Raw genomic sequence first — 19,347 nt, 5'->3', positions numbered from 1 at the left:
GGCTTCTGTTTAAGTCTGCGTGCTGAGAAGAATCGCCGCCTCATTCTGTTCCATGAGGGAAAAAAAAAGGAGTGAAACAGAATTAAACACAATTATTTTTTAACTTTCGTCGTTTGTTTCCTTTATATTCCAATTTCCTTTCCCATCTTATTCATTGCTTTGCCGTTTGAATCATCCATGTGAATTTGCTTTTTTTCCTTTGATTGGCGTTCTTTTGTCATCTCCGTCCTGTCCAACCTAGTTCAAAATTTGCTTTCTGTGGAACGAGATTCAAAATGTGTAAACGTGTAATTATTTGTCAATTTGGTCAGCTTTTTAAATGAAAACTGATTTTTCGTGTTTGTTTGAATGAAGAATAAAAGTGAGGATGTTTAATATTGCAGTCTCAATATAAGCATATTTTTATTTCCGTAATGCTTGCAATATTCCCTTACGCACTTCAGTTTTAGTTATCAATTTATATGGCGTTAGTTTTAATCAGTTTTCTCCAGAATTTCCCTTTTTCCTTTTTAAACAAAACAGCATTTAATTGATATTTGGAGCAAAAATACTTTAGCCTCAACAGGTCTATTCATCAGCTCTCTGTTACAAACAATGAAAATAAATGTGGTTGCTAACTAACAAGGAAGATCTATCATATGAGTTAATGAAGTAGCCTACTTACAATCCAGTTTTTATAGATCTAAGTTACTGATTAAAATTAAGTAAAATAAAATAAAGTTGTATATTCAGAAAATGCAGTTAAGGGAAAATATGTAAAAGTAGTATCTTTTTTAGGCATATGTGTAAATCCTTTTGTTGACAAAATTTGATTACAGTAAGAGTATATAAAAAGGCAAACTCAAGAATTTGAATGTACAATAATGCTTCGAATTATTATTACCAAATGACTTATTCATCAATTTTACTATTATTAGGAATTATTTAAGGTCTGCCAGCGGCCGAGCAGAAAGTCGCTAAACGCTGGTATTTCGACCCGGGCTCGAATCCTATAGCGAACGGGCTGGCTGCTTGAGATTTCTTGCAGTCTTCCCTATGTATAACTTGGACACAATCCAATTTCGGTTAAAAAGTTCCACAAAGTCATCGCTTTGCCTTAATCAATGAATAATTGACTTCCTCGGTTGATTACTTAACTCATGTTCTACCGAGAAAAAGCCTATGTTTGAAAGTTTTTCTTTGCCTAGTTAAGGTCTCATATAGTTCTTTATTATTTTAAGTTTACTAAAGCTTCTTTCGCTACTAGCTACAGTAACTGGCAACGTTAAAAAAATTCTTAACGTTGTTTCAAAATTCGTATTGGACTGAACTAAATTATAATCGTGAATTATTTTTAAAATTCTAAGCTTGTAGCTGCTTTTTTGTCCGGAATTATTGAAATAGCGTGGTTTCTAAAACTACATATTTCTGACTGAATTTCTTCAGCGTTCATATCATTCGTATATTTAAGTATTAAGTTATAAGCTGCTGCCTTTAAATTACTTAAATCTAATGACATTAATTGTTCACCAGTTAGAGACGGAAAATCAGAAGAGATTTCATTAAACTTTTCATATCGCCATTTCAATTGTGAAATTAAAACGTCGAACATTTCTTTAATTTCTATAAAAATATATTTTTTTCAAAAACTACAATTTATATCAATTGATTCCTCACAATTTGGTTTATTATTTCTTCGTTTTAGTTTCTCTTCCAATTCTGATGATATATTCATCTCTAAAGCTAAAGTTTAACACTTTTCAAAAATGCATTGAGAAATATTTTATCTCCTTTCCTGTAATGAAAGACATAGTCCCTCTGTTAAGCTTGTGGCTTTATAGACAGTTATAGTTTTTGACTGTAAGGTTTTATTTACTTTTTCGATTTCTTGCAGTATTAAATTCCACGCAGAGGACAAACATAAAAATTTTAAATTGGTTTGTTTCGAAATGCTGTTATTTTCAGCCCATTGCAAATATTTGTGATTTAACGCCATATCTTTCAATAATCTGTGTACTTCTGTTATTTGTTGATCTAATTCTTTAACAGCATTTGCTCTTGATGACCGTCGTGTATCCATATGACCTTTTAATGTTGTTTTCAAAACGGACATAAATGCATCCAATCTACTCTATGTGGATACAAAAAAATTATAAATCCTCTGTACAGTGGCAAAAAATATTAACACACTTGAATTTGTTGAAGTGGCATTTTTGTTTACTAAATTTAAACTATGAGTAGAACAACGAATATATGTAGCTTGATCATTTCTTTGGCAAATAATGTCTTTCACGCGTTTGTACAATTCCAGCCATATAAGTCCCGTTATCATAACCTTCTCCTCGAACATTTTAAATGTCGAGACCATCTTATAAATAATTTCATATATGCTTATAAGGTATTTCTCCCGCCTTCTTGGTGAACCTTCGTATTGTAGTGGTCTGCACGCTAAGCGCGCAATTGAGAGATCCGCGGTTCGATTCCCGGCCGAGACGTTGCAAATGTTTTATCTTGTCTGCTTCCAATTAACCTAATGTCTCTATATGCTAAACCACTGTCAGTTTTCTCTTTTGTTTCTATAAAATCTATAAAGTTTTCTTCAATAACTATGTATTCGTCTTTTTATGTACACGTATCTAATAATCTGATACAGTTGCTCCTGATGCAAAACATCTGGTGTACAATCAAATATCAAAGAAAAATATCTCGTTTTTTGATCCTAGAACGAATTTCAAATCGAACATAATTACCTAAGAGTAATGTAAATTCATCTTGTATTTTATAAGACGGATAAGAAACGGATCCCTTTCTGTGATTAGCTATATGATAGACAATATTTCTATCATAATGACTTATTAATTCAATTAAATTTAGAAACATTCCTGCACTTAAACTGCCAATAATTTCATGTGCACCTCTAAGAGGGAAATTATGTTTTGCACGAAACCAAATGATGTCTAATATAACGGGTAAGCTATGTCGCCACATTTCTATTTCTGATTCTACTGCTTTATGTAGGGAATCATCTATGAAACACCTCCTTTAATTTCTTTTTCAAAGCATTTCCATTGAAGATAATCATCACGAGGAAAAACAGAATTTTCTTGATCGGAAATTCGGTTTTTCCAATCTTTGAAACCTCTTTTTGGATTGGAAATAGTAAAATCTTTCTGCCATCCTCTGAAGTAGATTCCCTGAAATCCTTGTCCTTGAGCTGGTCCATGTTCTATTAAGAAAAATTTTATTTTGTCTGAAATTATTGTCTATGATGGAAGATCTTTGACGTTAATTTGTTTAATGGTTACTTTATCCTCCTCGTTTTCAGAAATATCAATTACTTGTATGCTTTTATTTGAATCAAATTTGCCATATTCTCCAACTTCAAACGCATTTTCTTCTGATCTATCTGCTATTACCTTTTCTTTTCGATGCTATTTGTGAAAAATTTGATTTTTGAATGATTTTGACTAAGAAATTATCTGAATTTTACTTTTTGTCATAAGAACTTTAATAATAATTTATTGTTGAATGAAATTTACATAATGTTAAAATTGAAGAATATAAAACAAAAAATATTAAGAAATTATTTTAAAATATTATCGCGCCATAAACTTCTTTCGACGTAGCATTTGATATTTGTGTTTGACTATGAATTTGATTCTCTTTTTAAACGCATTTATAAACGCTTTATTTGCTAATTATAGCATTCCATTTTCCTTCCTCGCAGATTGTAGATCGTTTCCGTTATAAGAAAAGATGCGCCAAACAATTTTCTCCAGAAAGTTATATTTACGAACTTGATATTTTCAGTGAGAAAAACATACTTTCATAATCAGTTCATTTCAACTGCAGTAAAATTTGTCTTTAGGGTAAATGGTCTCAGTAAACGGAAAACAACGGATTGCCATATTTAAAAAATTATTCACAACAGTTACTTGGAAAACAACAATATAATCATAAGAGATAAGAATTTAACTATGCTTACTAGGCAACGCTAGCTCTGTAGATAATTGTGTGAAGTTCGGGTTGTTATGAAATGAAAAATATCATGTACTTTTAATACGAGCTATGGTTTCGTTATATAAAGTTTGCAAAGTTGTTTTTATCACAGTTATGTTATTAATGCATCAAATTCCATTACAGTTCTTAATTTAAATTACTAATCCTCTGTACACTACAATATTAATGAAACCTGAGTATGGTTATTATACTGAAACCATTTCACATTTCTAAAATTATACCAACATGTTTCCGTCATTGATTCAAATTCTGTTATGTGCAATGAATTTATAGTTCTTTCATTTTCTTTCTTTTCTCCCCCCCTACCTTTATCGCAGTTCCACAAATAATCCTCTTCGGTATGCTAAGTAAAATTACTACTTTCATTTTAAGCACTTAAAGAGATATTTTTGATCATGGAAATTCTTCTTAACAACTACTAAGTAATTATTTCTATATTTCTGGTCTTTCCCTTAATGTTCGCCTTCAGAAGTGACCGAGGAGTAATATAGGTAATTTGTTCCAATAGTTTATTCTAGTGATCGGATTGACTGTATTTAGTCTTCTGTATCTTTAATATCAGACAGTTCTATGAGAACATCCTCCACAAAATCCTCGCTTCTAAAGCATATAGTGTCGCGAGCATCATTATAATATATTAATCAATGAAATTAATATGTAATATTCACAGAACCTTTCATCAGTTAAACTATCTAGCCCCAACGAAACATTTATTTGTGCTTGAGCAGAAATTTATATGCCATCTAATTTAAATATGCAGCAGTTATGTCGTCGTCTATGTTCAGTTAGTGGACTTTGGCAAGTTTGTTACGACTAAGTAGAGAGCTTAAGTAAAACTAATGAGAGGCAGCAAAGAACATTTAATATCGGCAATATAATATTTTCTATGAAAGTTTAGTCTATGCAATTCGTTACCCAAAATGTAATTAGTTCCTTAAAGCTACTTTCAATAACAAATTTTAATGTTAGAAAACATTATAATCACTACTGTGAAAGCTCATGTCTTTTGAGAATAAATTAATGCTTTAGTTTTTCTTTTTTTAGCTGGATTATTTATAACACAAAATTCTTTTAATATTCACTGATGTATTCCGAAATTAAAAGTTAAAAATCATAAGTTTTAAACATAAATTTTTGAATTTTTGATAGAATATAGCTAATTTGGCACCCCTTCTATTTGAGCATTTGAGGAAAGTGCCTCACCTGCCTCACTCTCGTCTCGGCCCTGTGCGTAACCTTGATTACATGGCACAGTTTACAACTGATATTAGGCATATCGAAGGCCCTCAAAATACTGTTGCTGAGGCTCTGTCCAGAATTGAAATAGTTCTGTTACCTTCAACAACAGATTTCTGCGCTGCAGAGTGTCATAAACAGGGCTCAACTGCAAAGTTTTCTGTTTGACAAATTCATGAAAAAGGTGCAATGCCTTCACCTGAACTTGAACCTTGGACCTCTCGGAAACACGTCTAGTATGCTTCCAGTTAGATGACGAAGGCATGCGGAAAGGGGAGAGAAAATATCTTATATACTACCCCTTTTTGGCGACTGGGGATTATCGATAAAATAAATAATATTTTAAAAGGCCACTGGGGCGACAGGAGACCCAATAACCAAATTATGATGGCGATGAATTATTGTCTACCACCTTTTATTTCGGGAACCACTGTAGAGTCATTAGGGTTATTTTTTGAAGCAAGAGTCTGAAAAGTGTGCAGTGTCCTCGCCGGGATTCCAATCCTGGACCTCTAGAAAATACGTCGATTATGCTTCCAACTACACCACGAAGGAATTCAGAAAGGAGAGAGAAAATACCTTATAACCTATGCAACCAAACCTTTCACTGTACTTCAGTGTGGGATAACGTGGTTCGACCATACATTCCATTGAAATTCTGACATAGTACTTTTAGCTGCCTTCATACTTTAACCCATCCTGGAATCCGTGCTTCCCGCATATTAATTTAATAGCTTTTATGGCTTAGCATTCACGAGGACATCGCCATGTGCGCTAGGGAATGTGCAGACTGTCAAAACTCAAAAATTCACAAACACACTTGAACACCATTGCAACGCTTTAAGTTACCATTTGCTCGTTTTAGCCACGTCCATATCGATTTGGTTGGACCCTTAGCCCCATCACAAGGTTATACATACTTTGTTATATGTGTCAATAAGTACAGGCGTTAGCCAAAGACTATTCCTAATGTGGATATTTCAGCTGACGCGGTGGCCAAAACACTCTTTTCTGCGTGGATTTCACGGTCTGGGGTACCCGACAACGTTACCACGGACTAGGAACGGCAGTTCAAATCCCAGTTATTTACTGTATTAACGAAATTCTTGGAAATCTAAGAAGATTCGCACATCACCGTAGCTTGCGATCCCCGATCATGTGCTTGCGAAGAAACTTTTAAAGGAAGGAAGTAAATGGAAAAGTAAAAGTAATCTTTTAGTAGTGACTAAAAAAAAGCGACATTATTTGTGGTAGATATATATATATATAAACTACAAATATACAGCTATATATATAGATAGATAGATATAAGAAAAATAAAGAATATGTAAAAGATTAAATTGGCAGCGTAAATTAATTTCCCTTCTCTTTTCTTAAATTAGTAACCTTTATTTTCATTGCGTCATATCGAGATTAATCCATGTCATATAATTCTTACATAATTCTGATTATGTAAATGCAACTAAAACTCAAACAGTCAACAGTAATTTTATAGCAGTATTAACTATCTAATCAAAATGCACTGAGAACCAAAACTAATTCAGTAACGCCCTTGCTTTCTACGCTTTGGCGTAACTGCGCTGCAGTCTGCCTGCACATTTATCTAAAATGTATATTTTTTGGAATAGGCAAAATTAATGTGCCAACTTGATTGTGGCCGCAATATGTTTACTGAAATAAAAGAGGAAATAAATATACCTTGACAGCCGAATTTCTTATTTATTGTAGATCGGAGTTTCAGCATTCTGTGACATCAAAATTCTCCATGTTCATTATGGGTTCAACCGCCTGCGTTCTACTACAAGATCTATTACACACACACATTTCAGCAAAATTAGTATTCAAATTCTGGACATTGTGCCTGAATACAAAGAAAGATTATTTCAAGAGTCACTCTACATGCTTAAATTCAAAACACTTTACCCATATGGACTAAATACATTCAACCAACACATTAAATTAAATTCTGAAATTCCAACTTACAGCCATTTAAATTATTCAGTAAAAAAATATTGCGAGGAACCGGAGCAGGTAATAGACAGAAAAATAACATTTTTTCCAACAATAGATACAGTAATGTTAAACTATAATATTAATAATTACTTTCTTACTGAAAATTTCATCAAAAATATCATTACTTGGTTGCATACTTGTAAGCAAAATTTCTTAATGATACTTATAAAATTTGTTAAACAGCATTTTACCGGAGACAATATTATCAAAGACCTTGTTATAGATTTTTTCGGTTTTAAATTCTCTACCAATAACAAATAACAAGTACAATAAATATTACTGAAAATAAACTTCCTACATCCAAATTATGACAATATTCAGTTCAGCAAAATTTTCAAAAAATGTGAACAACAATTTCCAGCTACTAAAGAACAAATCTCATCAAAAACCTCTTAGCAAATTGCTAATTAACCACCATGATCTAGCTTCTACAGCCCATTGATACTGCAAAGAGCTTCAATACAAAGACTATGTAGACGAATTTCATAAACATATTGTTACTGGCAATTTAACAATAGTTCAAAACCAGCTTTTAAGAAATTTAATGGAAAAAGGCACCAAATTTAGACAAGTACTGAAAATTGGCAAAAATCACAGTTTTGAAAGTTTCCAAAAAATTTCCAAATTATACCTTTATGGCTTAGAAACATGAAGTGTCAGAAGAATTGAAGCAAAGAATTCGAAGGATTGAATTTAACAGCAATTTACCATGGAATTTTCTCAACCCTCTGTTGCAAGATTTGAAAGAAAAATTTGTAATAACCAAAATGGACAAAGCCAGTAATAATTTCAGCATTATTTGAAAATTTTTTTATGTCTCACTAATTAATACTGAACTGAATAATGTCATTACTTACAAACTTACCAATACACAAGAAAATGTCACTGCAAAAAAGCTAAAAGCAATTCATAAGAAACTACAAATTTCACAAACATCTAACTACAATAGATAGCAAATCTATATGCTCTTCCTAAATTCCATAAATCATCCCTCAAATTTAGATTTATAGCAAATGGTACAAATAATTATAAAAAGAATGCAGATTACATATTTGCAATTAAAATCTGTATTTTAATTCATCAACTAGTTAACAAGCAACACAACTAAAGTTGGATTATTTATAATAATACTCCAGTTCTCAACAAATTTAAAAGTTTAGAAATTAAAAACATTAACTCCTATGACTTTGAAAACCTGAGTACTTCTTTACCATTAGAAGAAATTTCTACTAGTTTAATGCAACTCCCACAACTTTTTCTTGACATGCTTAACATCCTATGAATGGAAAGATGGAAAACTTACCTGAATTGTGCATTATTTAATAACTACATTAAATTGAATAATAAGATCTTTTAGCAGGTGAGAGGAATACCAATGGGAGCAAACAGTTCTACACATATTTGTAACCTATTTCTTTTTGCTTATGAATATAAAATCCAACTAAGTTTTAATAAGAATGAATTAAAGTTATTTGCAAATACATTTAGATACATTGATTATATTATAACTTTCAATAATTCTGCTTTTGAACAATTCAAAATTTACCCAAATAGTTTAACACTTAACTAATCAAGATACTATTGAATACCTAGACCGGCTCATAATTAAACACAGCAAAGTTAAATTATATGATAAAAGGAGGAATTCCCAGTTTAATACTATTAAACTAATTAATTGGAACTTTAATATCTTTAGAAAAGTAATAGGTAACACTTTTTATAGCCAAATAATCAAAATAAAAAATATATGTACTGAAATAGAAGGTTTAAAGGAAGAAATAATAAAGCTAATTAATGTTCAAGTTAAATAACCAAGTCCCAACACAATTTATTAATTTATATATTAAAAAGGCAGGCATTAACTTTTTTTAATAATTTTTTGACTCTTTATGGTATAACATTACCTTAAACCTTAACTGGAGGGTAATGAAAGATTTTGAAGAGTTAAGGGATTATCTTGTAAATATTTATTGTAAATATTAATTTATAAAAATGTATATTTAAACAATACTGGATTCTTTCCTTTTACTAATGAAGAGCCAACTCTTTTCAAAAGTCTCAATTATAGCCCAAATTGAGTGAAGACTTTTATCTTTTTCTAATTTTCCTTACTTTTCGCCAGTATTTTGTAAAGTTTTGATTAAATCTGTTGAAATTCAGTTTTAATTAAGACTATTACAATAAATTTCTTATTTTTATTTAAAAAATTTTTAATTTTTCAAAATTAAAAAAAAAAAATTGTGCTTTATTTCAAAAACATTTTCGACTTTTTACAATCCTTAATAGTTTGCAAACATTTTTTCACATAACGTTACAGTTAGCATTTTTACACATTTTTACAATGCTTCACAGTTAGCAACATTTTGCAACAGAACACGCATTTTACATTACTTAAAAGTTTACAGAATAGGTTTACAAAATAGATCTAACACAATCAACTTAAAACTCAACCTTATATTAGCGCCCTCTATTTATAAAGTTAGCAGAAACACACTACTTAACATCACTTAGTTTGACAAATGCTGCTCCACTCTAAAAATACAAATATAGTTGGTAAGTTAAATTAAAACTTACTATTTGCTTGCCTTTTTAGTTTTATTGTTTTAGTATTATTTATATATTTTTATAGATAGTATATAGTTTCTTTTTTATTTATATGCATAATTCGTGTCGGGGATGTTTTCTGTAGGCAAGAGTTTTTAAATTACTTTGGTTTTCTAAAAAATTTGGTTTTCTACTCTTTTGTTTTTTTTATTGTAATTCTAGTCATTTACTTGCTAATTTCTCGAAATTCCCCTTGTTTAAATTTCTTTGTAGTAATTCACGGCATTTGGTTTTACTTTTGGTTTTGAATTTTACTTTTACCCTTGCATACATGGATGACGAAACACGAATTGAATAATTGAAGAGAGAGGTTTGCAGACAACTTCCTCTTGATAAGTCTGTCTCCTGCCTGCTCAACAATTATTCACTTTTTAAAATTTTTTAGAATTAAAAAATTTTTTTGGAATTATATATTTATTCATGGATTTTGATACTTGCACTTGATTTACATATGCTCTCAGGATTTACATGATATTGTAGATTAGTTTGCAGCAATAATTAATCATTTATTTGTTTGCAATTAAATTTCATTAACTTTTATTTGCTTTTTACAAACAGAGAATGTTTGTTAAATATATATATACAAGTATATTGGGTCAGTCCATAAATTCGTGCGCATTTTTTGGTAAATTTTTAAACAATATAAAAAAACACAATTTAATATTTTAATCAATTATATATTTTCCTCCATTATCTACTATGCCTCGCCATCTTACAGGCAGCTTTTTTATGCCAAGGCTGTAGAAGACTCTGGTTTTGATGCAAAAAAAAACTTCATTGTGTACATCCTGTTTAGAATTTAATTTTTTCCCAGTAAAAAAAATTGTAAGGCCCGAAATAAGTGAAAATCACTCAGGGTGATATCTGGGGAGTAAGCAGCATGTGGCAAAAGCTCCCAATTAAATTCACTAATTTTTTGCAGCGTTGTTCGAGCTGTATGCTGTCTAGCGTTATCATGATAAAAGAATACTTTCTTGATATTAACCAGTTGTGGGCGGTTTTTGATAAATTCTGAGTTTAGACGGCAAAGTTGTTCACTATAAACTTCTGAATTAATCATTTGATTTGGTTCTAACAGTTCAAAACGTCCTGAACGGGGTTCATCATCAATGCTGTTTTCTCCTACTTTAAAATTTTTAAACCATTTCTGGGCAGTCCTTACACTAATAGTGTGTTCACCATGTACACTATTAATTTCTATCGCTGCAAACCTGGCAGATTCACCACACGAAAATAAAAAATGTAGCACAGCACGTTTGTGCTGATTATCTATATTCATCTTTTATGGGTACTAAAATGCGTTCAATATTTACGAAAATTGGTGATGAACTGAATAATATATTAGTCAAACCATGACAAGTTTCAACAGGTTCAAAATTGTATTGTTTTAGTAAATGCGTCATAGTGAATTCCACGCATACTTTTAATGCGCACGAACTTAGTCCTGACCCGAGATATATATATATAACTGTCTTGGATATTCTTAAGAAAATGCTTAATTCCCTCTTATTATGATGTTTTTTTTTAATTCTGCATATTTTCCAATGCAATTTGCTTATGTTTTACATTTTTGTTTCTTTTTTTTTTTTAAATTTGTGTTAAAAATATTTCTTGAAGCAGTGGGTTGCGTACGAGCCTCGTTTTTGCATCATTTGTCACAGAACCTTTAGCCCTTTGGTTTATTTATAAACAACTTTTATTTTCACTTTGTTGTTTTGTAATAAGTCGATGGAGAAGCACAATAGCACGGAAGTGTGTAATGATTACTAAGAATAATGTTGGATTAAAAGACTGTTTATATATCCCATTATGATTTGCTTTGATGACAGTTAACGGTAAATGACAATAATTGTTTTGTATTTCAAGTTACTTCTTAAAATTCTAGCTTTCAAGTTCTTAATTACAAATTTTTTCCAGATGCGTTATCAAAATAGAAGAATGAATAATTAAATATAATTACACTTTTTTAGTACGTAAACGATATCGCATTCGTAGTAAGTCTGTGCGAGCAATACGTGAAACTCCTTGTGTATTGCATATTGAGTGAAGTATATTTAATGGATATGTAAGTAGTCATTGTAAAGTTTTATAATTATCTTCTTCCACGAGTCGTTTTACACGATTTGCTTTTTCAGACCTAACTATCATTCATGTTATTTTTCACCGATGTATACTTTTTGGAATAAAGCAGTTTTTTTTTTTTTTTTTTTTTTTTTTTAATTGAGCTCTTTAGAATTATATCGTGTTGGAATAAGGCAGAATTTTATTTCTTTTCAAAGAAATTGAGCTCTTTAAGAGAATTATATCATGTTTATAACCATCTAACTAAAGCCTAAAGTCTGCAACCATCTAACTAAAGCCTTTTTATGTATATATATAAAAATAAACACCTTCTTTATATATATATTTTAAGCATTTCTGTTATGCGTGCAAAGTGAGTGAGAATGTTTCCATGCGGTAGCAGTAACTTTAAATTAATATATGCGTCTTTGTAAAGGATTTCTGCACATTTTGGTCACATATTGTGTCAACTAAATTTTTCTTGTTGATTATCTTGAGGACTCGAACTGAAGTAGAATGGCAAAATGATTGGTTGATCTTTACATTATGGTAACTTGGCGAAAATTTGGCAACCAACTCTCCTACAGCAACCCTCTATTTTTTTTCCCCGCCGCTATTTTCTCTTCACGAAGTAAAGACATGTTTCTTTTCAACTACTGAACACTTCTTCCAACAATCTACTAGCCGAATTACACTTATGCTAGAAATTTTATCAAACAAAACTGCTTAATCATGACAAATATTCACTGCAAAATTGGGAAAAAGTGCACAATACCATACTCCTTACGTGTTTTTCAAAATAACACATACACATAAACCATGTACACGCCGACTTATTTTTACTTAAAAAAACATCCCAGAATTGCACAAAAATGGCATTGCGCACACTCTTCACTATATCCATGTACACTGCTTTTTTCTCATAAATTAGAAAAAATTTCACGAAAATACATGACAATTTTCTCAATCTTTAAACCCGGTAAAAAGAACATATATGAAATTACCTGATCGCGAAAAAGTATTTACCCTTTACAAATATGAACATTTCCACATAGAAAATAAATAAAATATCCAAAAACTTTTACCTCTAAATCATCTATTACATTATACACGTCACCAGCGAATTCATACCACAAGCATTACAAATACTTAGTATCAAATATTTAAATTATTTCCATGCACGTTTATTTCAACTTAAACGTATACCAAATTCCTACAAACATAAAATTCACAAAATAACTATCATTTAATTAAAATATCACTAAACCATGTACACGTCGACTTATTTTTACTTAAAAAAACATCCCAGAATTGCACAAAAATGGCATTCTGCACACTCTTCACTATATCCATGTACACTGCTTTTTTCTCATAAATTAGAAAAATTTCACGAAAATACATGACAATTTTCTCAATCTTTAAACCCGGTAAAAAGAACATATATGAAATTACCTGATCGCGAAAAAGTATTTACCATTTACAAATATGAACATTTCCACATATAAAATAAATAAAATATCCAAAAACTTTTACCTCTAAATCATCTATTGCATTATACACGTCACCAACGAATTCATACCGCAAGCATTACAAATACTTAGTATCAAATATTTAAATTATTTCCATGCACGTTTATTTCAACTTAAACGTATACCAAATTCCTACAAACATAAAATTCACAAAATAACTATCATTTCATTTAAATATAATTAAATTCAAAAACACTACTTAAAATATAAATGAGCACATACATTAAATTAATAAAAATTACCTTACAATCCTAATTACTTTAAACTAAATCATTGCTAATAACAATTTTCCCAATAATACCAAATTCCTTTCCACCTTACATTTAGAACAATGCATAAAAATAATATCCTCAAATAATTAAAAATACTAACTTACCTAATCTTCTTCAGAATCTTGATTACGTGGCGGATACACTTTTCTAATTCATTCAATAAAATTATTGAAAGATTTTTTCTGCGAATTTTTCCTCCATACTTCCTCCGCTAAATAAAAAGCAAACTTCTCTTTATCACAATGCCTAAATACTCATTTCGAATTCACTTTAGTTAGGGCCATGGGATCAAAAAATTAAACAACACTGTTTCACACAACACAGAATAAAGCTAAATACAAAATTTCCACAATTTTCCCGATTTCCCCCCTTTTCCGATTAAAGAACCGTAATTCGTCCATTAATATCACATGACATATCCCATGATCTCTCATTTCCCTCACGCAAAATAATGCGTAATCGGAACTGAGTACTGCTCACATTATTACCAAAGTCCCAGGTAGTAACCTTTATTGCCTCTAAAATGTCGCCGAACTACCAGTTATCATATTGTAAAGATCAACCAAATGATTTTTGTGTATTATATACATGATTTTTACTGGACAAAGGAACAGTAACAAAGGAAAGCTTAGCAAGTGAATGAAGTTCTTTAGGTTTATGGGTTGATCTTTGGATTATGGTAACTTGGCGATTTTTTGGCGACCAACTCTGCTACAGCAACCCTCTATTTTTTTTTCCCCACCGCCATTTTGTCTTCATGAAGTAAAGACATGTTTCTTTTCTTTTTATTTACTCAACACTTTTTCCAAATTACACTTATGCTAGAAATTTTATGTAACAAAACTGCTTAATAATGACAAGTATTAACTGCAAAATTGGGAAAAAGTGCACAATCGCAAACTCCTTGCACGTTTTTCAGAATAGCACATACACATAAACCATTTACACATCAACTTATTTTGACTTAAAAAAATTCCCAGAATTGCACAAAAATGGCATTGCACACACTCTTAACTTTATCCATCTACACTGCTATTTTCTCATAAATTACAAAAATTTGCATGAAAATGCAGGACAATTTTCTTAATCTTTAAACTCGGTAAAAAGCACATATATGAAATTACCTGATCGCGAAAAAGTATATACCCTTTCCAAGAATGAACATTTCCACGTATAAAATAAATAAAATATCCAAAAGCTTTTACCTCTAAATTATCTATTATATTATAAATGTCACCAACGAATTTATACGCAAACATTAAAAATGGTTACAAATACTTAGTGTCAAATATTTAAATTATTTCCGTACACGTTTACTTCAACTGAAACGTATACCAAATTCCTACAAACATAAAATTCACAAAATAACTATCATTTAAATAAAATATAACTAAACCATGTACACGTCGACTTATTTTTACTTAAAAAAACATCCCAGAATTGCACAAAAATGGCATTGCGCACACTTTTCACTATATCCATGTACACTGCTTTTTTCTCATAAATTAGAAGAATTTCACGAAAATGCATGAAAATTTTGTGAATCTTTAAATTCGGTAAAAAGGACATATATGAAATTACCTGATCGCGAAAAAGTATATACCCTTTCCAAGGATGGACATTTGCACGTATAAAATAAATAAAATATCCAAAAACTTTTACCTCTAAATGATCTATTATAAACGTCACCAATGAATTTATAACAAAACATTAAAAATGATTACAAATACTTAGTGTCAAATACTTAAATTCTTTCCATGCACATTTACTTCTACTCAAACGTATTCCAAAATACTACAAACATATAACTCTCAAAATCACGATCATTAAATTAAAAAACACTACTTAAAATATAAATAAGCACATACATTAAATTAATAAAAATTAGCTTACAATCCTAATTACTTTAAACTAAATCAGTGCTAATAACAATTTTCCAATAATACCATATTAATTTATATACTCCTTACATTTAGAACAATGCATAAAAATAATATCCTCCAATAATTAAAAATACTAATGTCCATTTTCACCTGGTTTCTTGCACCGCCATTCAAACTATCTGTAATATTCTTCCTTTCACACAATCTCATTTCATTCCCACATATTGGACATTCATACGTATCCACAATTAAGCAATTCTTTTCAATTACACATAAACATAATAAAAATTTCGTATTTACTTTATATATGGCCTTGGGATCCGAATATTAAACAGCACTGTTTCACAGAACATAGAATGAAACTACTCCTATAAAGTACAGCAGATATTTTTACTATATACCCCCTTTTCCGATTAAAGAACGGTGATTGGTCCATTAATGTCACATGACATATCTCGTGATCTCTCATTTCCCTCACACAAAATAATGCGTAATTGGAACTGAAAACTTCTCACATTATTCCCAAAGTCCTAGGTAGTAACCTTTATCGCCTCCAAAATGTCGCCAAACTACCTGTTACCATATTCCAAAGATCAGCCGGTTTATGTTAGTGAGCATGTAATAGAGTATTCTTTATTGCTGTCTGAGTAAGCAGCTAATGCATACATTTTTAACTCATGGGAAAAAATTACTTTTTTTATGCTTGATTTCCATAATCAAAGGTTCAGTATTAATTTTAAAAATCTTGTAATTGTTAATTGTCCTGTTACCTTGTAAATTTTATTAAATTTAAATTCAGATTTTTAAATTTAATCTTTCTAGATTTATTTAAAAGAGATTACTGAAACTGTTGTTAACAAGTCTTAAATTCTGAGATATGCATTTAAAAAAATAGTTGGAAAGTTTAATTAATTAGGGATTAAAAAAAAGAATTCAATAATCTTGTGTCATATATCCAACCCTTCTGCAAAGTCAACTAATTTTTTGCTAACCTAAACGTGTGAAAAAAGTAGCCATTTTAAAAGTATGACAGCATGCTGAAAATTACGTAAAACACTGACAAATTAATGAGATTAAAAATTCATAAAATATCAATAACAAAACAGTAAAAATTACATAAAACAAACATCTATAAAGATACACTCAAAATTTCATTATGCAGTAACAAATGAACTAAATTAAAAATGCAACAAACACCCACAATAAAACACTACATTTTTTTGGTCTTCTGCACATGTGCACAATCTGTTTAACTTAAATTAAAAAGTGTTTCAGAATTCTGAGCATTGCAAAGCAAATTTCTCTCTATGTACACATCAACTTTTTTTTACTTAAAAAAAAAAATTTTTTTTTTTAATAATAATAGAGAGAATTGCACAAATTAATATTGAGGATGCACATTCCTGCATTCTCTACTATCAGGCAAAAAGCCACATTTTTGAAAAAAATTAAACAATTTCTTTTTCAGTAGCAGGCACACAGTGGCATTATGATTTATTATAAGGGGAAAACATTCGTACAAACTAATCATGACAAACAGAAAGCAGATACCTGACCCTCAAATTTCAAAACGATGTGAATTACTACAGTAGAAGTCCAGAAATACACAAAGCTTGGGACCAGAGGTTGTGCAGATTTTAGAATTCTGTGGATTTCAAGACAGAAAAGATAAATCATAACATTCAGACTAAAAGTGCAAAATAAATAAAGCATATTAGATGCATTTAATTAAACTATTATATACATTATTACATTATTAGATGTGTTAAATTATTATACATATATATTGTATTATATTATTCATTTATATTAGTGATTACAGGGATATTTAAAAGCATTAAGGATGTATACAATAAAGACATATCAAAAAAGGAATATTAATAAAGCATGAAATATTTCATTTTTTTTACATGTTTCAAACATTTTTCTGACAGAGGTTTGTTTTGAAACTTTAGGGTGCTCCAGAGTAAGCTTTTTCTTTGTAAATTATATAGAGTCATTATTTCTTGCTCTGTGACACAGCTCTATTGTTCTAAAAATTTTAAGTATTTTCACCAAGTTCTAAACCCTCATTAAAAGATATTTTCTCATTTCTATCAAATTTACTATTTGTGCCAGTGTCGGAATCGTTTTTCTTGCTGTGCCGAGTTCAAAACAGGTCATCTGATATGCTAGTGTTGGCTCATCTGAACACATCATCCATTCAGCGATATCTTCTTGTAAAACCTCCTCATTCATTCTTTCTTTTGAATGTAAAAGCAATTCTCTTACTTTAAACCTTGCTGCACTGACCTTAAAACTAGAAAATTCACTGTCATCACTCTCACTTTCAATAAGCAGAGAAGATGGCCACACATTACGTCAATAATTTAATAATGTTGTTTGGGAAATCGAATTCCATGATTCAGCTAACAAAAAATGCAGCTTTTGATGGTGATTTTTTTTTTTTTTTTTTTTTTTTTTAATATAATCACAAAGTGAAATAGAATGGTCATTTGAAAGAATTTTTTTCAGAAACTGATTTATAGTGGCATTTAATACTATGTATTATGCCCTGGTCCATTGGTTGCTTTAATGATGTAGTATTTAGGGGAAAAAAAAGGACCATGACATTATTACATGTTAATATGGTTGCATCTGGATGTGCATAGCAATTGATTAAAAATAGTAAAATTTTGCAATTTGATGGTAACCCCACACTGTTACAATGGCTTCTAGCCTCTTTAATGAAATGCTTCATGAACCATTTGGTCATAAGTTGTTTTGTGAACCAGGAATTTTTATTATTCTTGTAAATCACAGATAAGGATTTTATTCTTTTCAGAGCTCTGGGATTGGTGCTCTTACCCACTGCCACTGGTTTACATTTATAAGTTTCAGCTGCATACTAGAATAGTAACTCTTTTTTTTTTTTTTTTTAATCATCTTTCACCCCTGATGGTGCACTTTCTTGGCAAACATTGCCAAAAAAGTCCAGTCTCTGTATTAAAAACCTATTCTGGGCTAAGATTTTCTCAATAAACTCCTCTACAGCATCTTTATCTGCTGAATATTTTTCGCCACATGCTTTCAGATAATGTATACCATATCTCTAATAAAATCTGTTCAACCAACCGCTGCTGAAATCGCACGGCTCCTCTATTTTTAAATCAGCATGAATCTGCTTTCCTTTTTCTCTCAGGAGCTGTCCTGAAATTGGTACACCATCACTCTGCTGCTCATACAAGACAGCATCGAGGTTAGCCAATTTCGCCTCATGCAAAGATTTCTGGTGTTAAAATCAGTGTTGCTGTAAAATTTCAGCGGCTTTTCTTTATTTTTCTGTATATCATACACGGTCCGTGTCACAATTCTATGTCTGCTATAAACCGAGGAGTAGTACCTGCCTCCATCTTTTGCAGAATTTCCACTTTTTGCATTACCGTCAATGCAACATGTTTATGTTTTTCAGCATTACAAGCAGTAAAATCATGAATGTGTTTTTTTTTTATCTGTCGTATTAAAAAGAGCTGAAATTTAAAATATTCTTAATATATCCACAAAATATCCAGATAAAAAAAAAGTCTGCGTTAAACAATCTTGTGAAATAACAAAGCAAAAAAATACAACAAAGGGAATCGGGAATTTGAAAGAAGAGTTGAGTGAATAATCTGCTTTTTTACCTCGATGTAGATTGGAGAAGAAAAAACTTTTAGCATGATGTCAATAATTTGATATTTCCATTATTACTCATTATTATTCGGTAATTAT

At 30.4% G+C, this 19,347-nt stretch overlaps 1 protein-coding gene across 3 annotated transcripts in view; it reads left to right on the top strand.

The window, feature by feature from the left end:
* Nucleotides 1-11,523: 11,523 nt before the first annotated feature.
* LOC118203432 (ras-related protein Rab-24-like) overlaps nucleotides 11,524-19,347 on the top strand; it is a 44,215-nt gene continuing 36,391 nt past the window's right edge. Inside the window, exon 1 of one of the 3 annotated variants that reach the window (XM_085810182.1) lies at nucleotides 11,524-11,687. The gene's annotated coding sequence lies outside the window, so the exon portion shown is untranslated. Of the gene's footprint in view, nucleotides 11,688-11,790; nucleotides 11,918-19,347 lie in introns of those variants that run through there. The other 2 variants (XM_035375708.2, XM_085810180.1) reach the window with 2 other exon arrangements.

Source organism: Stegodyphus dumicola, chromosome X2, assembly GCF_044657685.1.
Source record: "Stegodyphus dumicola isolate Sdum_Otavi_A_Nest chromosome X2, ASM4465768v1".
Taxonomy (NCBI): domain Eukaryota; kingdom Metazoa; phylum Arthropoda; class Arachnida; order Araneae; family Eresidae; genus Stegodyphus; species Stegodyphus dumicola.
The sequence above is the reverse complement of the archived record's forward strand: the minus strand, read 5'-3'. Positions and strand labels throughout refer to the sequence as shown.